This window comes from Pleurodeles waltl, chromosome 4_1 (genome assembly GCF_031143425.1).
Source record: "Pleurodeles waltl isolate 20211129_DDA chromosome 4_1, aPleWal1.hap1.20221129, whole genome shotgun sequence".
NCBI lineage: Eukaryota > Metazoa > Chordata > Amphibia > Caudata > Salamandridae > Pleurodeles > Pleurodeles waltl.
This window is the reverse complement of record NC_090442.1, coordinates 455,915,465-455,939,907: the sequence shown is the minus strand read 5'-3', so window position 1 is coordinate 455,939,907 and position 24,443 is coordinate 455,915,465. Positions and strand designations below refer to the sequence as shown.

The following is a 24,443-nucleotide window of genomic DNA, read 5'->3' as shown; positions in this document are numbered from 1 at the left end:
TCATCACCACCGTGTCATTCAGTTGAGGTAGAAGCAAGTAGTGAAGCAGTACCGAATGTAGTCCAGAATGTGCCAACTGCTCCAGTTGCATAGACCCCGATTCGGACAGATTCAAGGACACCTGCAAATTCAGTAACACAAGTGTCCGTGGTTTATCCACCAGTTCCGACTGTTAATACATAACAGTCCATTTGAAGCCCAGTTGTAAATCAAGCAGTAACAAGCCCAGTTATGAATCAGTTAATACCAAGTCCTATTGTAAATCAAACAGTGCAGTCACCTAATGTGACTATGCCTGTGCAGACTTTTAATCAGAAGCAGCCTATGCCTATGTATACACCAGCGCAGACATTGGCAAATGTAATCCTGAATCAAACAGCACTGCCTTTCTGTACTGTTTTAACAAGAATGATAATTCCACAGAGTCAGACAAATTAGATGGGGACCGATGCACCAACAGTTCCTGTGGCTATCGGTCCAGTTGTCATCTTGTATGCTTCAGGTAACCATGAACGTAATGCCCGGTCAATGAATGTTTCAGCAGTTGTTGAAAAACCAGCAGCATCTACTGAGATAGCACCAATTGGTATGTAGGGATCAGTATATTCCAAAAATTCGGAGGTGGAGAGAATAGTTTATTTTGCCCTACCTTTGACCCCTACACAAATTGCAGGACCTAACCAGATGTTAAATCAAGCATGACCAGTTCTTGATGTGAGATTTCCTCAGGGAACCCCACTTCCTCATATGCCCACACGAGATCAGATTATGAGTGCACATTGCAGTACCTAGCAAAATGTGCCCGAGAAAAATAATATTAGTTTGCAAGGTCTTCAGCACAACAGTTAACTGATTGGTTAAATAATCTGAGTCCGAAAGGTGCAACAGGTGCAACAAATGGTATCGTTAGATCAGAAGAGACACCAGAAAAATACAGAACAATGAATGTGCCCAGATTAAAATTAGAATTAAATGAATTGATTATGGGAATGCTAGAGATGGAGCAATTAGAAACATGCACAGAAGATTAATTGCGATTCATTTGTAAACATGTTAGGCAACATACAGGACTGACTTATGAGAAGTTAACAGAATTGGCGGAGAAATATTAAGTAGATTTAGTCAAAATAGGTTTATTTGATGCTAAGCATCAATTGGTGGTTTATGACTCAAGTCCAGTAAAATTGTTAGGATATGATCTGGAGTGTACGCTAAACTGTAAATACAAACAAATGAGTAAGAAGATGTCCCTTGTCAAATTGTAGAACAGTACTCACTTGTTTTGTTGCATCCAGTGATGACATGTAATGATTTGGCAGATGAATTGCAGGAAACAGCTGTTCCTGAGGTTTGGGATTTTTCAGGAAAGACTATAGGTCTCATAAAAGGAGCTGAGCAAGTCAAAATAACAGTGAAACCAAATGCAGTCTATCCTAGGATACCATCTTACCACATGACACCAGAGATAGTTGCAGGAATAACACCCTTGATTGAGAGTTTGATTGAGCAAGGTGTTCTGAAGGAAATTTTGGGAAGCCCTTGTAATTCCCCTATTTCAGGATTGTGGAAGCCCAGTGGAAAATACTGTATAGTTCAGGATTTGAGAAAAGTGAATGAGATTGTCATTCCATGTTGTCCTGTGGGACCAAATCCAGCCGTAATTTTATTTTAGATCCTGTGCGAAGCAGAGTGGTTTACAGTCATTGATTCATGTCAGGTGTTTTTTTCCATTCCCTTGTATGAGGAAAGCAAGTCCTCTGTGCCTTTAAATTTGGAAATCCTATTTTAACATGGTGTTTTGCTCCTCAGGGGTATACGGCATCACCATCAATCATTAATGAGATTTTGAAGAAGAACTTGGAGTCCCTTAAAATGCCCTATCATTCAGTTTTGGTGCAGTATATTGACGAGCTTTTGGTTGCGTCAAAAACTCAACAAGCATGATACCATAGTGCTCTTGAACCATTTAGGAGAAAATTTACATAAAGTTTCTCCAGCAAAGTTGCAGTACTGTAAGAAGGAAGTCCAATACTTAGGTCACCACAGAGAGAAAGGTCCAAGGAAGGTGCCCCAAGAAAGAATTTCAGCAATCATGCAGATGAATCGCTCAGTTACTCAGAGGGAATTCAGAATGTTCCTGGAAAAGGTTGGCTACTGCCGCCAATGGATTTGGAATTTTTCCCTTTTCTCCAAACATTTACAGAGATTGACACACAAGGATATGTCTGATCCAGTACCATTTGATGACGAATACATGAAAGCCTTCACTGAGCTGAGAGGAAGCTTGTGCCAAGCCACAGCTCTAGGAATACCCGATTACAACAAATGTTTTTCTTTGGTTTGCTGTGAGAGGGATGGATGTGCTCTTTCTGTTTGGACACAGTTACATGGAAATGCCAAAAAGCCTGTGGCATATTTTTCAGCCACACTTGATCCTGTAGCTGCACCATTGCACGACTGTTTAAGAGCTGTAGGCGTATTAAGCGTCAGCATCGACAAATGCGAAAGCATTGTTCTGGACCACCCACTGAAACTTTTTATTCCCATTCAGTAGAGATTTTGCTTACCCATACAAAGACTCAATACCTGACTAATGCCTGTCTAACCTGCTATGAGCAAACAATATTAGGTTCTTCTAATGTCAACATGTAATGTTTTAAATGTGTCTACTCTTTTGGCAGATCCTGTTGAAATTGAGGGACGAGGTTGAGGATGACTGTGTTGATGTGACTGACCTGTGCACCAAACCAAGACGATATTCAAGCTGTCTCCTCGGCTGAAATTACTATGCACTTTTTGTTGATGGCTCCTGTTTACGAGATTCTGAAGGTGCCTTGGGAGCTGGGATGGGAGTGCCTAATCCAAGTCAAGAAAGAAACAGTCAGTGAAGGCAGAACAGACAGCAGAAGATGAGGGTAAAAAGACAGTTACATATGAGAGTGATTCACAAGATTAGTTCGTAAATCAGCTTCTAATGAATCGCCCCCACTGTGTCATTCAGTTGACTTGTCTCATCCTCACGTCCATAGCTCAATTCCTCATTAAAGAAAGTGCAATGCAGGGCACAAGACCTCACAACTTCATTAGCATATGTATTTCCCACAGATATGTAATCATTTGATTTCTTCTGAGCTGCACATTTTACAAGTAACTGCAATGCTTTCAGCAATTAATAAAATTTGTCACCATTTCAAATACGTGATCCAGAAGAGGTCATAAAGCCTCGATTCGGTTTTCCGACTTCTCTGGAATCGTACCAAGGAACTCATTTCAATAGTGTGATTCTTAAATTATTATGTACAGCATTACAAGTTGAGCAATAATTGCATTGCAGTTACAGGCTAGAAGCTTCGGGTTTGGTAGCGCAGATGAATGGAACACTGAAGTCTTGACTGGTAATAGTATGTGCATCTACAATGCTGAAATGGCCAGATGCATTGTCTCTTGTCTTGAGTATATGCAGCACACCTGATAGAAAGACAGGCTTGTCGCCACATGAGATCATATGGGGTAGATATTAGATTGACAGCAGTGCCTGCAAATGCTCTTGTGAACATTAAAGATGACTTGGTTCTGGATTACTGTGAATGACTAGCTGATGTGGTGTGTTCTTTGTCTTGCCAGGTTGGAGAAGCAACTTTGCAACTGCAACAAGAACTTTGTCACAACCTGTCTCCTGGCACCTGGGTTTAGTGAAAAAGCATATAGAAAAGACATGCTTGGAGCCACGTTGGAAAGGCCCATTGTGGGAGACCGGGTCGGAAATAAGGTTTTGGAGGCTTTATATGTTGAACAATTTTGGCAGATTTGATTGAAGGTGTATTGAAAAAAACGTAAAGGGATGCCTTGAGTGGTTATCTTCATATGAATGGGGCTTGATTAGGATCTGAAGACTTTGTGGTTTAGACGTATGATGATGATACTTCCTCTTCTTTATTTCTCTTCCCTTCCAGGTCCACCTTTTGAGGAGTGGTGATTGCCACCAGAGTGCTCTCCACGCATTACCATGCAAAGAGACAAATCCCACTGTAAGTAAAATGGTTTATTACAGTAGATTCTCCCTCTACCAAAACACCAGAGGTGCACGAGCTTTCTGTGAGGCATCCTACCTTGCACTATATTATAATAGAGCAGGCCAAAAAAACAACAAAAGAGATGTATGTTTAGATATAATAACAAACTCAGGTGACCGAAAAGGTGCAAGATGACAGAAAGTAGATCCACTTTCTTTTCTTTTGTCTCCTCCCTTCCTATGAGGTGGAACTTGGAGGTGATTCTCTTTTTCTCCTCTTGTTTTAGTCCATTTCGAAATGATCCAGAGCATTACCCGCACAGTGACCCCATCAGAAAAAAAGGTGAACTCCCCAAAGCAATGACAGGAAAAACAAGGTATTCCACTCTTTTCTTAGTGCGTTTTCTTCAAACTCCCACCTTTCCCCTATACTTTCTATGTCCCTGTCACTCACCGCAGTAGCTATGACTCTCCAGAGCTGTGGCCGGAGCTTTGGCATCTCTCAAACCATTCGTCCTCAACGTCCCGCTCCTCGACTTCTTCCTTTCCTCGTCTTTCATCTGCTTCTTGTTCCCTTTTCCACTCACTAGTTTCCTTCTCCTCTGTCTCTCCTCACGTCGCTCCATCTCTCTCCTTCTCCTTTGTTATCCATTCTCCCTTTCTATCTTTCTTCACTTCTCCATTGACGTCCTCTTCCGGGTTGTTGTCTCACCTTCCTCGCCTCCCTAGGTTCTGCAAAAAGCATCCGGGTTCAAAGCAGAGCTCTTCGTAATTGTCCTTTTTAAATTTCTTTAGGATGGCCCGACAGAGACCCCGCTGGAGGATCTCGCCACGGAGCTTCAGGTAAGTACGCAGGGCAGGAGGGTTTTTTCATACATCTCTTTCCCTACTTTTTTCTTTGGAAGAAATGATGGCTCTGGTATCGGGACAGATAATCAGCATTGCCTTGGTCCTGCCCCTTTCTAAGAAGGGTGTTAAAACAGAAGGACTGTAGAGCAAGAAACCATTGTTGTGTCCTGGAGTATTTGCTTTTATTCCTGGCCATCCACTCCAGAGGGGCATGATTTGTGTATAATTTAAACTCTCTCCCTTCTAAGTAATATTGTAAAGCTTCTATGTCCCACTTATGGCTAATGCTTCTTTTTCTATGGTTGCATAACCCACTTCTTGGGGAAATAAGTTTCTACTGAGGCATAAGATAGACTTTTTTCCCTTGTTGGTTTTCTTAGGATAGGACTACTCCTAGGCCCCCTCCAGAGGCATCTGTTTGGAGGATGAAGGGTTGTGTAAAATCTGGACTACGAAGGATGTGTTCTGAGATAAGGGTGGTTTGTAGCATTTGGAAAGCTGTCAACACTGTAGAATCTGGCCTTTTCATCTTTAAATCGCTGTCTCTGCCTTTATTCAATAAATCAGTCAGGAGAGCAGCCGAATGGGGGAAGTTTGGAATGAATCTCCTATAGTATGCCACAAGTCCCAAGAAGGCGCTGAGTTCTCTTTGTGTCTTAGGGAAGGGTATATTCAGTATAGCCTCTACTTTTTCTTTCTGTGGTTGGATCAATCCCTTACCTGATACATAACCTGGGTACTTCACTTTCCTGGCTAGTAGGTGACTTTTCTTAGGATTTATTTTTAGTCCTGTTGCTTCTATAGACTTTAGCATCCGCTCCTAACTGTTGCAGATGCGTCTCCCAGGAAGGACTCAGCCATATAATGTCACCAATATAAGCCTCAGAGTAGGCTATGTCTGGGTTCAAGATGATATTCATTAGGCTTTGAAAGGTGGCAGATGCCCCATGGAGGGCAAAGGGAAGGACTGTAAATTGGTACAGCCCTCCTGGGGTGGAGAATGTGGTCTTTTCTTTATCTTGAGGTCTTAGAGGGACTTGCCAATATCCCTTGCATAGATCTAATGTACTGATGTATTGAGCTCCCCCCATTTTTGCTATAATTTCATCTATTCTGGGGATGGGATATGTATTGAATTTCGATATCTTACTTATTTTTCTGAAATCAATGCAGAACCATATGGAACCATCAGGCGTTGGAACCAAGGCGACAGGAGAGTTCCACTCACTAAAGGATGGCTCTATGATGCCCATTTGTTACATATTTTGTATCTTTTGTTCCACAGCCGCTCTACGGGCCTCTGGGATTCTGTACGGTTTCAATCAAAGTCTCAACAGGAAAATGAATCAATGTCCTCAACACCTCCCATCCCATTTCCTCTAGCAACCTGTATAAGAAAGTCAGAAACATCAACAATTAAATCACCAACTGTACTGTCAGCGTTGCTCCCATCTGCAATAACACTCACAGAAGATCCACCAAGCAAGCTAGCTGGTACACTGAAGACCTCAGAACTGCTAAACAACACTGTAAACAACTGGAAAGGAGAAGCATCAGCAAGGACACAACTGACAAAACCGCCTTTAAGACAGCTTTCGATCTCCACAAGAATTGAAAGAATAGAAGAAAAAAGGCTTAGCCCCATGCATTTCATCAACTCCAATAACGTCAAAAAATTATCCAATACCTCAGCTGCAACAAACAACATTGCCCCCTTGCATGAACTCTGTTACAACCTTGCAAACTTCTTCCACAACAAGATTGACAACATCTACAGAAACTTCAAACCCCAATCCAAATCCACCAACTTCTTCAAGCAACACAACAGCCCCGCTGCCACCAAAGACATCCAAATAACCGAATGGAGCCAACTCACTGCACAGGACACCACCTTCATCATTAACTCAGTCCACTCAGGGGCCCCAACCGACCCATGTCCTCACCACATCTTCTACCTAGGCAAAGCCAGAATCAGCCATGTACTCACCATCTTGTTCATCACCTAAATTGCCCTGGCCACCTTCCCCTCAGACTGGAAACAGGAGTCAAGGCCCTACTAAAGAAATCAACAGCAGACCCCGGCAAACTCAACAACTACTGACCAATCTCCCTCCACCTGTTTCCGGCCAAAAAAAAGTATTAGAAAAAGCCATAGACCAACAACTCTTCTCACATCTGGAACGGAACCTCCTACTTGACTCCTCCCAATCTGAATTTCATAGCAACCACTGCACCGACACAGCCCTCATCTTTGCTATCAATGACACCTGAGCCCCACTCGACCAAGAAGAGACTGCAACTCTGATCCTCCTAGACCTCTCAGCAGCTTTTGATACAGTCTCCTACCACACAGTTATCACAAGACTGCACAACATAGGCATCCAAGGAACCGCTCTCAGATGGATTGCCTCTTTCCTCACTGGAAGATTACAAAAAGTCCACCTTCACCCATTCGCTTCTGAACCGAAGGAAATCATGTGTGGAGTACCCCAAGGATCCTTGTTCACCCCCACCATCTTCTGCACTTATATGACACCTCTGGCCAACATCGTCAAAATCCAACAGTATATCCTATGACAGCAACACACAACTCATCCTCTCCCTCTCCGAAGACACCACTAACACCAAGATCAACTTCCAAAACTACATGAAGATGTTGTCAACTAGATGAAAGACATCTGCCTGAAGCTCAACATGGACAAAACAGAGGTACTGATCTTCAGGAACAAAAACTCCCCATGTGACGCATTCTGGTGACCCTCAGAACTCGGACCGAGTCCTACCTCCACTGACCACTGACCACGCTGGAAACCTAGGCATCATTCTGGACCACAAGCTAACCATGATGACTCAGATCAACTCCGTCTCCTCCTCTTTCTTCTTCATCCTCCACATGGTTCCTAAGATATTCACATGGTTACCCCAGAGCTCAAGATGTATCATTACCCAGGCCCTCATCTCCAGATGACTGGACTATGACAATTCTCTCCACACAGGGAGTGCAGCTCACCTCCTCTGATGACTACAGACCATACAGAAACCATAGTCAGACTCATCCTGGATCTCCCTCAATGAAACCAAATCACCCTGTGCCTCAAGGAACTCCATTGGCTACCTGTACCCAAAAGATGCCAGTTCAAGCCCCTGACCCACTCCTACAAGGCCCTACACAACTGCGGGCCTGCCTACTTGAACCATCACCTGAACTTCCATCAGCTCACCAGACACCTCTGCTCAAATTCCCTTTTTCTAACCCTCAACCCCTGCATCCGATGGAGCACATGCAGAGGTCACTGCTTCTCCCTTTTATGTCCGACCTCCTCATCCCTTCCAGAGTTCCGAAATTCCCTTTAGACCTGGCTATTAGACTAATCAACTGGACCCTGTCAGTGCCTGGCTACACTTACGGGTGACAAGAAGCACTCTACAAATCTACTGATTGATTTATTGGATATCTGAACTGACATCTTTTTTATTTCATCACTCCAACTCAATCTAAGCTAGGGCATTTCCTTTATGGAATAGACTTACTACATGATTACAATAACTACTATTACTCTGACTAATGTATTATTTTACCTTATCTTAAATATCAACTATTGGACTATGGTAATTTCTAATGCTAATGCCTAAAAGATTCATCTTATTGAATAGAATTAAGATATTTGAGGAAGTGAAAAAAAAACTTTAAACTCTTTATTAACTGTGCTAAAGGTCTAATAATTGTTGCTATGAATGTATGTATATGGGCACTCCTTATTTCTCTTTACCGAGGAAGAAAGGTCCATCCAGCCAGTGGTGGGGGTTGTTTTATGATTACGCTTGAAAATATGAGTAAGTGTCTTCAGTACAGGCTGGGTTTTTCATTGCCAATAATTCTCATTCAATGAGAGAATAATTATGTTAAGGTGAGGTCACATTCGGGAATAGTAAAAAAAATGGATATTCCCGTCTAACATCCTATTTCCTCTGCACTAATGTGGTAAAAAACTCATTTTCAGAAACATTTGAAACCACTATAATTTTTCCTTGAATTGGGGTGTCCAAGAAAGTGAGCTGTAGTGAAGACCTTATTATGGGACTGAAAGGAAGTCTCAGCATCATGTGTGATCCCAGTGAAATCATTGTCTTATATTTTCCTTCTTAAGGATAAGGGAAATCTTACAGGAGAAACCAGAGAAGTTTTTAATAAATTGCTGGTGGAAGTTCTCACTGTGTTTCTCTAACTGAAGTGAGAGCGCCATTCCCAGGTGAGTGGGATCCTAGCATCAAATGCCAGTTCAGTAATACAAAATTAGTCCAAACTATCCCACTCCATACTGTTAATACAGACAATACTTTTACGCACATGTCATTTTTACTTGTTCAAAACCGCTGTGAACTTTCAAGGGCATTGTGCCGGTGTTCGCCCACAGTCTCAAAAAATATCAATATATCGTCCAAATAAACTGCTAAAGGGATATTCAATATGTCTTCAAAAATATTTTCCATTAACCTTTGGGAGACCAAAGGGGGATTGGCTGAGGCCAAATGACATGTCTCGATATTCAAAATGGCTAAGGGGTGTTTAGATGGCAGTATTCCGTTCATCTTCATCATCTTTAATAAGTAGCTTCGATTTGTGATTCAAAGATCTAACTTGGAGCCCCTTTGACAGATTTGTATAAATCCTTGATCACAGGGAACAGTAGAAACCTTTCACACAATCTTATTCAGTTATCTATAATACATGACTTCAATTCCTTTAATTTTAGGGAACATAGAATAATAAAGCTCATGCTGGTATTTGATAGTATGCAAAAAGGTTTATTTAATAAATATCAATTACAAATTAAAAAATAGACCTGAAATACTTCCCACCCTATAACCCTAAAATTCCAATAAACACAAAAATAAATTAAATAAATAACGGAAAATAAATAACAATATGCATTTTTTTAAATAAAGAAGAACTATAAAATTAGCTATTAAACAACATACTTAAATACAATATAAAAATAAGCAAATTACTAACATTAATTAAATAATTAACAGAACTATCTAATTAATCAATAAACAAATATAAAACTACAAAAGATTGAGATACATAAATATATAAATAAAACTTTAGCACTTCTAAAAGATTTGTAATGAATGAAAAATAAATATTTAAAAAACTTCCAATCCTATTCCCTTAAAATACCAAACAAATCAAACAAAAAAATACAGAAAATAAACAAAAACTTAATTTGTATTACTAAATTACAAATCAAAACAACTTAAAAAAATTAAACATAATTAACATTAAAATAATAACTCATGTCTCAAAAACGAATGCAACTGATTTAAATAATTAAAGATGATATTATGCACAACTGTATTTTAAAAAAGGTATAAAAAGCAAAAAAATGTATTCTTACTGACTGTATTCTGTCCCACAATATTTTTGACATCACAAAATGTTGACACAATATTTATGGCTCAAAATATTTCTAAACAATATTTTGTCAGACTACTCAACTGAACTAATGTTACTCATTCTGAAATAATGAAAGCAATGCAGCCTGTGAGAATTCACTTCTGTTGACTTTACTTTGTGGGGGGGCAAACAAGACTCATCACGTTTTAGAATCTGTTTTCCTTACACTGTACCCCTTCACATTTTCACTTTAAGTTTAACATGGCATGAATTATCTTCAAAATAACTATATCAAGAAAACTGACTTACTACCCTGTAAGTGCTTAGCTAATGTATAGCAAATCTAGAGTGAGCCTAGACATCCATGGTTTCTGGTAAGTGAAATGCTCCAATAACATGTTTTCAGGAGTCTCACCTCTTCCCAGTTTGCCTGTACTGAGCGCTCCTAAACTCCTTTAATTTCACAAACTGTTGGCAACACAAATATTTTAAGTGGCTTTTCTTTTTTTGACTAATGGCAATAGCGAGGTGTGCCCCTGTAATTCCTTGTATCATAGCGTTGTTTTGTATTTTTATGTTTTTCTACTGTTTTCCCTATACAATTAATGTTCTTAAATTTTAAACTGTTCATATTTTCTATCTTTTTGTATTTTTCCCCTCTACCATTAGTGGCTGTATATACAGATGAATGAAAGTAGAATCTTGCTTGTTAAAAAAAGGATCGCTTCAACCTCTGCATAAATCCACCTTTCCTTCAAAGCAGGTTAAGAAGCTGAAAGTACCCCATCTTAGCCTGGCCATATTATGCAACTATTTACTCAGATTATGGAGACAGCCAACCCCTCTCTAAACTACGTAAATTATAGATGGTTGACATGATCACAGCGATGGGTCACGAGAGAGCTCTGACTTGGCCAGCCAAAGCTGGCCTTAGCCTTTTACCCTACAATTGATTATTACGTTCCTCCTCCATCTTCCTCGTCACAGTCCTGACCATTGAGCACTCTGTGTTCAAAACACAAAATACACCTATGAAAGAAAAAATCCCCACCCTATATGGAGTTTAACAGGGAGTTCCTGTCACATGACCCATCAAGGTGGGACGAACTCAGATCACATCCTGCTGTTTCTTCTGTGTTCATGTGTATTAATTCACTAAGGAAGTAAATTCTTTTTTTTTGTGTTAAAATTCCACTTTTTTTTGCTTATTTAACAGCCTACTCTAGCAGCTATGTGTCTGTTGTTTAGGCAGTTGGCTGTCTCCTATGTGGAGCGGTTAGGTGACGACTGCTAAATTATCATCAAGCATTTTTGTCTGATGATTGAGTTGCTTATTGTGTGCTGGGTTGCCGCCACTTCTGCTGAGCGATGGGGTTGGTATTAGATTTATTGAAGTACACAGGAATCTGTTCTGTGCAGGCAGCATTTCCTAGGAGACTGTGAAATATGGAACAGCAAGTTCATTACGGTAGGCTCCATGTCGGCGCCTGCAGCAATTTCTGGGTCCATCATATCAGCTAGACACCACATATGGATGAGATTTTGGAAGGCAGATAGTTATCAGAAGACTCTTCTATCTCATCTTCCTTTCAATGAACTACAGTTTTTCGGGCTTCAACTTGAGGAATTACTGCGGAGGATGGTAAACGTTTTGCTCCTTTAAGACCTTCATCCCGAAGCAGAACATTTCCATTCAGGCATGTTTTTGGGAATCCTTCCATGGCTGGGAAAGGGCAGGTTCAGGCCTTTTGTGGGCAGGGACGAGGCTGTGGCACTCCCCCTGTTGACAACTCCCAGCAACAGCCTGCAATTAGCCCTTCCACCACATCCATTTCAAAGGCATGAATATTGGAGAGTGGGAGGCCGAATTAGAGACTTTTTCTCTCTTTGGGAAAAGGATAGCTCTGATGCCTGGGTTCTCCAAACAGTAAAAGATGGTTATTGTATTGATTTTTCTTCTAATCCTCCAGGTGTTTTTATACCAAGTCTAACCCCTCACAACCTGCAGAAGTACCCAGGGCTCCAGAAGAGGTTCTCCAAGCTTCTCCAGAAAGGAGCCATCATTTTGGTGTCAGAGTCAGAGATCGGCCTGGGTTGTTATATACTGATGTTGCTAGTCCAGAAACCAACAGGAGAAGATCCTCCGGCTCTGGATTTAAAGACTGTCAATCTTCATGTTCCCTACAAGAAGTTCAAGATGGTGAGTTTGCAGCAGATATTGCCTCTCATTTCTTCTAGGTTATTTTGCCTCATTGGACATTTTGGATGCCTATTTTCATATTCTAATTCATCCACTTTCAGAGGTTCTTGAGGTTATTTGATCTAGGGAAGCATTTGCAATTTTATGTGCTCCCTTTTATTCTTTCTTCAGCCCCTAGGGTGTTCTCTAAGACCTTGGCTCCTCTAGTGGAACTCTTACATTTTTTTAGTGTTTTGGTATCCCCTTATTTGGATGATTGATTTATCTCTCAGTCAACTTTTCTTAAGGCCCAAGAAGCTGTGCAGATGGTTCACATCTACTTGGAGGATCATGGATTCGTCATCAATCTCAACAAATCTCATCTCTTCCCTACCTGAAAACTCCAGTTCATAGGGGCACATTTTTACACAAGAATAAGAAAAGCCTTCCTCCCTCCTGTACGTCAACAACGTCTCATGTCTCATTTACAGAATCTTCTGCAGGCTCAGGTGGTCCCGGGAAGGGACTGGGTGAGGGTTTGAGGGGACATGTCTCCCTCCCTGTATCTCATTCCTTAGGCCCACAGGTATCTTTTCCATCTCATCTATCACCTTCTAGCACATGGAGCCTAAACTCCCAGAACTACGATGCCATGGTTTTGTTTTTGGAACAGACCATTCATCAACCGCAGAGGTGGCTGCAACCTGCAAATCTTGCAAAGGGGATGCCTGTTGATCTTCCTGCAGATTTAACATTGACAACCAATCTGAATTCTTGAGGTTGGGTGCAACTCTGGAGGATCATTCCGCTCAGAGTTTCTGGACAGCTGCAGGGGGAATGATGACTTCAAACTGGAAAGAGCGTGTGGGTGTTTTGAAGGCTCTTCTGACTTTTTCTCCCTTTCTCAAGCACAAATTTGTCCAGGTCAGGACAGACAATCAGGTGGTTTGGGCCTATCTGAATCATTTGGGAGGTGGACGACTCAGTCTGCTCTGCTGGCATATTTCACAGATCAGACAGGAGCTTAGCCGGAAGACAACCTGTTGGGTCTTATGGCAGTATATCTTCCAGGGACAGAGAATGGACATGCGGATCAGCTGAGTTACCAAGTCCCTTTCTCAGTGACAATATGCCTGTCACTTCTAGAGTTCCAGGAGATTGTGGAAAAGTTTGAAATGCCATGGCTAGATCTCTTTGCTTCCCCCCAGGATGCCCTTCTGCCAAACTTCTGCTCTCTCCTTCTGTGTCAAGAGGCATGGAGGGTGGATGCAATGAGTTTTCCATGACCTCAGGGTTTTCTTTTTGCCTTTCCTGTTTACTCTTCTCAGCAGGGTTTCGGCCAAGATCAAAAGGAAGAAGGGGGAGGTTCTATTGGTGACCCCGTTCTGGTGCCGGCAATAATGGTACTCCCTTCTTGACAGTCTAGCCATTGCTTCCCCGTGGCAGTTTCCATTGTTTCTGTTCCTTCTCAGGTTTCCTCATCTATCCCACAGCTCTCTCAAGCAACTGTAGGGAATTTGAAAAGTAAAAGGAAGAGGCTAGTGATATTGGGTTGTTCCACTGAAGTTGCTCTTTTGAGACTGAATCCTCAGAAGGTGAACTCTCTTTGAGTTTATAAAAGGCACTGGAAGAATATTCCTACCTGGTGTTCTTCTAGGGGCCTTTTTCCAGGCACCTGTAAGGGTGGTGATATCTTAGAATTTCTCAAATACGGGTTCTTGTTGGGTCTTTCAGTCTCTACCCTACATTGTCAGTGGGTGTCAATAAAGGCTTTCAGGGGTCCCTCTCTTCTCTCTTTTGATTCCTTAACTTCCTGCCTCCTCTGGAGGTTCCGCCTAAGGAGACCTGTGTTTTTTTCACCTGTTCCTCCATTGGATTTACCACTGGTTCTTAATGCCTTGCAAAACTCTCAGTTTGAACCCCGCGCTACAGTGTCCCTGTAGTTCCTGACCCTTAATTTTATTTTCTCTTGGCAGTTACTTCGGGTAGATGGTTTGGGAGATAGGGAGCGTGCTTTCTCCTCCTCCATATTTGAAGTTTTTTCAGGCCATGGTAGTTCTCCGGCGTGACCCCTTTTCCCTGTTCAAGATTCCTTCCCCTTTCCTTCCATCCCAGGAAATTGTTTTTAGGGCCTTTCTTCCTCCCCCTTCTACAGAGCAGAAAATGTTGCTTCATTCTCTTGATCTAACAAGGGCTCTTGTTATTTAACTTGCGATAACAACATCTTTTCCGAAAGCTGGTTTTCTTTTTTTTTACTTTTTGGGTTGCAAATAAAGGGCACTGTCCTACTACTTGACCCTGTGCCTTTGGGTTAGATCTGCAATTCCCTTTTATGTCAATTCTTTAGTGTGTCTCTTCTATAATTCAGGATCGTTCCACTAAGGGGGTTGCTTCATCTTGGGCAGCCTTCAAAGGTGCTTCATTGAAAGACATTTGTCTTTTCCCTATACGTTTCTCTCTCTTTACAAATTATGGATGGGAGAAGTGTTATCTGCAGATTTTGGTTCTGCATTTCTTGCTGCTGTTCGTTAACCTATTGTTTGCTTTTGAAATAAATTATTTTGCATCTTTAAATGTGTTGTCATTTTTTCCAGTGACTTTGGTATAGGCTCAGTGGTCAGGATTGTGATGGGGAAGAAGGAGGAGGAAGGTAATGACTTGGTTATTTACCGGTAAACTTCATTTTTAGAGTGTTGTTGGTTTTCTAGGATGTGATCTGGGTTCATCCCTCCTTTATTGGTCATGGATTGCGTTCAGTGAGGTGCCCTATAGTGAAGGAAGGAATGAGGTCCTGTAAGGGACAACAGTTATCCGCATGAGTGTACGAAGTGTGGGGGACGCAGGGATGTATCCCCCCCAGATTTTGGAGGGTGGGGGACACGGGGGACAAGGGGACAAAATTATTTCCTCTCTCACATCTATTATTCAGAGCGACATTAGCGCACAAAAGCGCTACTTATAATAGCCCTGTATGGACCATCCTCCAATCTGATGGGAACAGAATGAAGGTGAGTCCAGAGGGCCCCTGCTCCCTCTGCCCTTTTGTTTGTCCTGTTCACAGCTGTGTGCATTAAGGGTGCTCATAAGAACAAAGGGCACGAGGAGGAGAAAGGAGTTTTGGATGATTACTGTCTGCATCACCTGCTGCCGCCTTGAAGAGGAGCACTGCAGGACGCCTTCAAGAGGAGCTGCAAGACAATGAAGAAGATTTAAAGAGGAAACAGAGTCCCATTCACCCTGATGTCTGCAGGCTAGAAAGGAGACTCAGTGAAACACAATATTTGTATTTGCCTAAGATCACACCAGTTGGTGAAACAGTGAAGTCGAGATTGAGCCCAGATTTTACCTTTTGACACAGCAATTTAGCTATTAGAAGGGTATATTTTTCTAACATTTATGTTTAATGTTTTGTTATCTAGGTAATGAAGGGCTTGATTACAGCGTGGCTAACAGGGAGAAGCCATATTTCATTTTGGGCCGTTATGCCTAGCATTATTATTTATGTTGTTGTTATTGTTACATACTTCAGCATATTGAAGTATATTATCTTTTCTCTATCTTTTCTTCACTCTTCTCTGAAACAATCTACCCTATGCCACTGCACCCTACACTACTTTTCTCCACTCTGTGCTACTCTACGCCACTGAAATCTATGCTGTACCACTCCACTCTACTCTGCAGCACTCTACACTACGCCACTGCAATCTATGCTTTCTACTCTAACCATTGTACACTACACCCCTGCACTCTGCCAGTGCACTCTTCACCACTTTACTCAGAACCAATGCACTATAAGCCACTGCACTTTATGCCAATCTACTCTGCACCACAGCACTCTATTCCACTGCTTTCAATGCCACTGTACTCTGTGCCACAGCACTCTATGCCACTGCACTCTATGCCACTCTACAATACACCACTGTACTCTGCGACCCTCTAATCTGCAACATTGCATTCTCTGCCACTGAACTCCACGCCACTCTACTCTGCACCATTGCACTCAATGCCACTGTACTCTGTCCCACTGCACTCTCTTCTGCACCACTGCACTCTAATCTACTCTACACCGCACCCCTGTAGGACACTTCACTCTACTTTGAAATCATCTCCTCTAAGCCACTGCAATCTACGCAACTCCACTCTATGCTATGCCAGTCCAATCTACCCTGCACCACTCCAATGTACCCTGCGCCACTCCAATCTGCTCTGCACCGCTCTATGCTATTGCACTCTACATCACTATACTTCACTCTGCAACAATCTACTCTTCACCACTATACTGTACCCTGCAGCAATCTACTCTGTGCCACGGCACTCTATGCAACTCTATTCTACTCTGCAACACTGTACTCTAAGCCACTCTTCTCTACTCTGCATCACTCTACATCACTGCACTCTACACCAATGCATTCTATGCCACTCTACACCACTGCCCTTTATGACACTCTAATCTGCAACACTGCACTTTGCCACTGAACTATACTCCTCTCTACTCTGCACCATGGCACTCTACTCTGCATCACTCTACATCACTGCACTCTACACCAATGCATTCTATGCCATCCTACTCTACACCACTGCCCTTTATGACACTCTACTTTGTAACACTGCACTCTGCCACTGAACTATACTCCTCTCTACTCTGCACCACGGCACTCTACTCTGCACCGCGCAACTATATGCCACTCTACTGCACTCTACACAAATGCACTCTATGCCACTGCACTCTATGCCAATCTACTCTGCACCACAGCACTCTATTCCACTGCTTTCAATGCCACTGTACTCTGAGCCACAGCATTCTATGCCACTGCACTCGATGCCACTCTACAATACAACACTGTACTCTAGGACCCTCTAATTTGCAACATTGCACTCTCTGGCACTGAACTCCACGCCACTCTACTCTGCACCACTGCGCTCAATGCCACTCTACTCTACACCACTCCACTGTAGAGCACTTCACTCTACTTTGAAATCATCTCCTCTATGCCGCTGCAATCTACGCAACTCCACTCTATGCTATGCCAGTCTAATCTACCCTGCACCACTCCAATGTACCCACCGCCACTCCAATCTGCTCTGCACCGCTCTATGCTACTGCACTCTACATCACTATGCTCCACTCTGCAACAATCTACTCTTCACCACTATACTGTACTCTGCAGCAATCTACTCTATGCCACGGCACTCTATGCAACTCTATTCTACTCTGCACCACTGTACTCTAAGCCACTCTTCTCTACTCTGCATCACTCTCCATCACTGCACTCTACACCAATGCATTCTATGCCACTCTACATCACTGCCCTTTATGACATTCTACTCTGCAACACTGCACTCTGCCACTGAACTATACTCCGCTCTACTCTGCACCACGGCACTCTACTCTGCACCGCTCAACTATATGCCACTCTACTGCACTCCACACCAATGTACTATATGCCACTACACTCTATGCGCCTCTACTCTGCATCACTGCACTCCACCACTGCACTCTACACCAGTCTACTCTACCTTGCACCACTCCACTCTACCATGCACCGCATCACTCTATGACACAGCACTCTGAACCACTGCAATCCATGCTGTGCCACTCCACTCTACCATGCACAGCATCATTCTATGACACATCACTCTGCCCCACTGCACTCCGCACCACTGCAATCTATAATGTGCCACTCCACTCTGCTCCCCTCTACTCATCGCCACTCTACGCTACTGCACTGTACGCTAAACCAGTGCAGTCTTCACCAATGCACTCTACACCACTTTACTCAAAACCAATGCACTCTATACCACTACACTCTACACCAATCTACTTTGCACCACTGTACTCTATGCCACTTCACTCTAGACCACCCAACTCCACTCTATGACACTTCACTCTGACATTACACTCCATGATACTAGACTCTGACACTCTATTCCATTAAACTCTAACACTTTCTCCACTCTGTAACTCCCTACACAACTCGCTATACGCCACTCCATTCCACTTTACTCCACTCTATGCCACTCCACACCACTCTATGCCACTTCAATCTATGATACTCTACTCAATACCACTGCACAACCCTCTATGCCACTCCACTGTACAACTATGTACTAGGCTCAACAACACTCTACCCAACTTTCTCTATGCCAGTTCACGTTACTTTACTTCACTCTACTCCAGTGCACTCTTCTTTATGCCTTTCCACTCTACGACACTCTGCCACTCCACTCTATGACACTCTATTACACTGTGACACTACTCCACTCTACTACTACTTTATGGCATTGGCGCTTGATTAGAGATTCAGATCTCCATTGATTGCCTTCTCACTCATGAGACGTGAGTCAGATTTATCTTCGCCGTTTTGGTTACAAGCACTCTGTAACCCTTTTAACTCAAGTTTAACAAAGGCTTAGGATGATCCTGATACTTGTCTAGGGGATCGAAATATCGTCGGCCAAAGTACCTTGACTTGAATTTGTGATATTGTACATAAGTTGGCATAAGCATAGGTACTATGAGCTAATTACTTCTTGATTCACTATTTGAGTCATTCTTGTAAAAGTCGGTGTATAAGAGCTTGTAAATCATTATTGTGGATGCTAACCTTGTAGGAAAGTAGCCTCTTTCTAGCTCGGTTACCCCCACATATGGTCTGTTTGCCAGTGTGTTTGAGTGTGTCTACTGGGATCCTGCTTATCAGGACCCCAGTAGTTATACTCTTTCCCTTATATTATGGTTGTTGCATACTGGTAACCCAGTATTTCACCCAAAATTGGCATACTGGTGCCCCCTTATAAGTCCCTAGTATATGGTACTTAGGTACCCAGGGCATTGGGGTTCCAGGAGATCCATATAGGTTGCAGTATTTCTTTTGCCACCCAAAGGGAGCCCATGCAAAGGCTTCTGCAGGACTGCCATTGCAGCCTGCGTGAAAAGGTGCATGCACCCTTTCACTGCCAGTTACACTGCACCAGGTCACTTATAAGTCACCCCTATGGCAGGCCCTCCAGCCCTGAGGGCAAGGTGCAGAGTACCTGTGTGTGAGGGCACCCTGCACTAGCAGAGGTGCCCCACGACCTCCAGGACCATTTACCCAGACTTCATGAGTGCGGGATGACATTTTACACGTGTACTGGAAATAGGTCACTACCTATTCCCAGCTACATAATGGTAACTCTGAACATAGGTATGTTTGGTATAAAACATGTTTGAATCATACCCAAAGGCTTTTGCAAGCATTGGTTGTATGTTTTCATGCACTCTGGGGGGCTCTTTAGAGGACCCCCAGTATTGCCATTCCAGCCTTCTGAGGTTTTCCAGGCAGCCCCAGCTGCTGCCACCTCTCAGACAGGTTTCTGCCCTCCTGTTGCTTGAGAAGCTCAAGCCCAGGAAGGCAGAACAAAGCATTTCCTTTGGGAGAGGGGAGGTACACTGTTACAGGCTTGGGAGGGGTAGCTTACTTCCCCAGGCCACTGGAAATGCTTTGAAGGGCACATTTGGTGCCCTCCTGGCATAATCCAGTCTACACCGGTTCAGGTACCCCCAGTCCCTGCTCTGGCACGAAACTGGACAAAGGAAAGAGGAGTGACCACTCCTCTGTCCATCACCACCCCAGGGGTGGTGCTCAGAGCTCCCCCAGAGGGTCCCTGGGTTTCGCCATCTTGGATTCCAAGTTGGCAGCGAACTCTGGGAGCATCTGGGTGGCCAGTGCCAGCAGGTGGTGTCAGAGCCGTCCCCTGATAGGTGCTTATCTGTTTAGCTGACCAATCCCCTTTTCAGGGCTATTTAGGGTCTGTCCTTTGGGAGGTTCTTCAGATTCAGATTGCAAGACTCCAGCAGGAATCCTCTGCATCCGTTACTTCACCTTCTCACAGATGAAACTGCATCTGGACCCTCCAGGAACTCCACAAACTGCAACAACAAAGCAAAGACGACTTCTGCAACATTGTATCTTCAGCTCTTGCCAGCAACTGTTTCCCGGTCGTGCATCCTCAGAGGACAGCCGGTCTTGAGCCTGCATCAGAAGAATGAACGAATCTCCCTTGGACTGAAGGAGTCACTCCCCTGCTTCAGCAAGCACCTCTCTCCAACGACGACTGTCTACGTGGGTCCCCTCTACTGCCGAGTTGCATGGATCCTGCATCACGGGTGGTGGACTGAAGTGGTCCCAACGGTCTTGACGTCCTACTGTCCAACTTTGGTGGAGGTAAGAGCTTGCCTTCCCACGTAAGACAGTACCTCTGTGCACCACATGCTTTTCAGTTGCCAAGGCTTGTCGGAATCCTTCTATGAAATTCTTTGTGCACAATGTAGCTCCAGCCCCCAGCACTCATTCCTGCGATGCACAGCTTCCTGAGTGGTTCTCTGGCAGCGTGGGATCCTTTGTTTTTGTGCTGCGTGGGCCTCCTTTTGCAACTCCTTTGTCTCCGTGCTGGGGGACTCATGTGTGCGCTGGCTGGTCTTCTGTGGGCTCTCTGAGTTGCTGAGAGCCCCTTCTGACTCCTCCTCCTCCTGGGTAGAGTCCACCAGGCCCCTCCTGGTCCTGGACAGTGCCATTTTCTGCTAACCGTGAGCTTTGCGTGTGCCAAGGCTTGTTGGCAGAATCCAACGATGCAAACCAGACTGCAATCATCCCTTCGGTGTGGGATATCATCTGCACCAACCAGGAACCCGCATCCATTTTCTTGGGTGCAGTACTGACTGTAGTTCTTCACCAGAGGTTCTTCTTTTGCACCTTGATTCAGGTTAGCAGGGGCTCCTGTCCTCCAGGGACTCTTCTGTGCTTCTTGGACTTAGTCCCATTCTTCCACAGGTCTTTAGGTCCAGGAATCCACCCTTTGTGTCTTGAAGTATCTTCTTTCTCGTGTTCATGTGTGTTCTAGGAAAGTTACTGTGATTTACCCCTGCTTTCCTGAGCTCTGAGGTGGGTTCTATTACTTACCTTTAGTGTTTTCTAATACTCCCAGCGACCCTCTACACACCACACTTTGCCTAGGTGGGAAACCGACATTCACATTCCACTTTCTTAGTATATGGTTTGTGTTTCCCCCAGGCCCATTTCCAACTATTGTGATTTTCATTAATTGCACTGTTTTCTAACTGTTTTTATGCCTATTTCTGCATACTAGTGTATATAATTTGTGTATTACTTACCTCCTAAGGGAGTATAGTCTCTATGGTATTTTTGGGATTTGTGTCACTAAAATAAAGTACCTTTATTTTTGTAACACTGAGTATTTTCTTTCATGTGTATGAGTACTGTGTTACTACAGTGGTATTGCATGAGCTTTGCATGTCTCCTAGTTAGGCCTTGGCTGCTCATCCACACTACCCCTAGAGAGCCTGGCTTCTAGACACTGCCTACATTTCACTAATACGGGATAACTGGACCTGGTATAAGGTGTACGTACCATAGGTACCCACTACAAACCAGGCCAACCTCCTCCAAACCACTGTACTATATAGGTTACTTTTTACATTTTTCTTGTTATTGGTGACATTGGGTAATGCCCGAATACCGGTCTTTCTTGATTTCCCCTGTTGATGTTTTTCCACTACATTTGATCTTTTATATTTTGATTGAATAAATGCATGAAACATTCCATTTGCATACTACCTTAATATCATTGTTTATGGGAGTGGTGTTGCATTTTATTCAAAGGACCCCTGTTCCTTTAAAGTTAGTTTACTGCTCCACTCTAGGACACTCTACTTACTCCATGACACTACGCCACACCAGTCTATGACACATCATTCTCCTTTATGCCATTAACTTTGAGCCATATTGAATAGTAGTCATGCTAGTGTACAGCATGGCTAAAACACATTGGCAAAGGCAATAGAACTTGCATAGGCGAGACCTATTGGCTTTGCCAATGCTTGTTTATAAGGTGTGAACTTCAAGGTGACTTGCAATATCCTTATGTACGCAGGGGGTATTTTATCCCATATAATACATGGTCACACCATCAACTTTCCCACAAACCACTGAAACCCTTAGTGCATAGCTTCTCTCATTCCAAGCTATTAAAGTAGAGCAGAAGAAAGAAAAGCAACATTCCATTTGCTGGTTTAAACAGCTGCATTAATTATGCTCTGTGACCTGATCTGCCTTTTACCTTGGCTGCTAGCTCTGGCAGAAGACAATGTAATGTCAGAACTCGACTATAATGACCCTATCATAGTCATTTTCTGATGTCTTTTCTTTATAATCAGTGAATGTCTTTTCTTTATACGCAGTGACTTGGTGCATCACAAACAGCCGATTCTAAAGAAATTAGTGACTGCAGTTTATACAGAGATTAGACAATCCATGTTTATATAGCCTGTAACTCCAAGAGCGTCTTCAGTTGAAATGCTTCTAGTTATAACTGATGTGGAGCTGAGCTGCCCAAGATCACACACAGGAGTAGAAGTGTTATTAGAACTCTGGATTCGGAGCACAGTTTACAACTGTTGTACCTAATCGCTTTTGATATCTCCAGTGCGGTTCCAATTGGCATGAGGCGAGGGGCATGATGGGTTTGGGGTGCAAAGGGTATGTTCCTTTTTACCCTCCTACCTTGATTTGCTTGGTGCATGAAGATGCAAGTTTAATCAACATGTTATTTTCACATTTGAGCTAATTACTTTGTGAATGTAAATAACAATAAAAGATACTTTCAGACTGTGAAAACATGCCTTCCTTTCTCCCTATTTCACTTCCAATATATATGATTGTTTATATTTATCGGAGCCTGCAGTTCGTAAACAACGAGCGATTTTGCATAGGGTTGATTGAAAGTCCCCAAGGCTGTCCCTGTCCCCCCCAGAAATGTATTGTCTCCTACGCCACTGGTAATCCGCTTTAGCCTTTGCAAAATACACTTTAAGGGGACTGGTATCTCAAGGTCACAATAGCGGGGCAGGGCGCCATTAGTAAATATTAACACCTGGCTTTTACTAACTAGTCAAATAAACTATTCAGAGAACAGCTAATTTAAAGATTGTGACCTTTGTAAATGAGAAGCATAGTAGTTCATCTGACCTCATAGTTCCCAAAAATGATTTGTCTAGAAATTATAGACGTCTGAAAGGCAACACATCTCTGTTCCATAAAACAAAGAAATCCAGAAAATTTTACAACCACAGAACCAACTCCAGTTAAAAAAACGATATCATGTAAAGTTTATGGCTTGGCAAAAAAAAGGTTGAAGAATTATTCATTCGCAGTTTTATTATTAAAGAACATGGCACACACTGCCGCATGCATGTTTTATCTTCTTTTCTTTCTTACTTCCTTGTGCAGAATGAGTGATTTGGATTCTAATCAAAGTGAATAATATATTCGCCTTTGCTCTCGTTCGCTTTTCAGCCGCCCACTCACTGAAGCCCAGTCTCTCGTTGATCTCGGGGACACGCATGCTACTGGGCTGACTACAAATTATTTCTGGTGACAACGATGTATCTTTTGACAGATGTACTAGAATAATTTATTTACTGTGCACACAATCCTAGATTTTTATTTGTCCCTCCCTTATTTTGATGAAACAGAGAACCCTATTTATGGTTTGCCCTGGGAGAGACAGTACCTACCTCCCAGTGCGCGCATCTCGAGTCCAAGAGTGCAGTGGGACTCTTCGTTTCGAGTTTGTCAGTGACGCCGTAAATTTTGCACCGGCTTCGACCAGAAAATTACAGTGACAGAATAGAATACGTCCCTTTTGCCCTGGTCAGGGGCGCAAATAGTGAAAAATTTCCCAGGACGTATGGAAAGTGGACCTGTGCAATTTTCATAATTTGACCCCGGGCTCCCAACCTTCATCCCTCTGGCGGCTTATCGTTCATCACATTGCACTCCCCCCGAGTGAAGAGGCAGGGCTGGAAAAGAATAATTGGTGAAACATTCTTGGCATTTTTGAAGAAGTAAGAAAGCCGGCTATACAGGTTTTTCCACAGCAAGGGATCTGCAACTGTCTTAGTTGTAAGTTCACAAGGTTTATAACCAGTTTGCCAAAGGAAATAA

General features: G+C 43.0%; 1 long non-coding RNA gene across 1 annotated transcript in view; it reads right to left on the bottom strand.

The window, feature by feature from the left end:
• Nucleotides 1–24,223, bottom strand: part of LOC138288524 (uncharacterized) — a 104,462-nt gene extending 80,239 nt beyond the window's left edge. The window contains exon 1 of the long non-coding RNA XR_011202436.1: nucleotides 24,014–24,223. This is a non-coding gene — a long non-coding RNA (uncharacterized lncRNA). The remainder of the gene's footprint in view (nucleotides 1–24,013) is intronic.
• Between the last annotated feature and the right edge of the window lie 220 nt (nucleotides 24,224–24,443).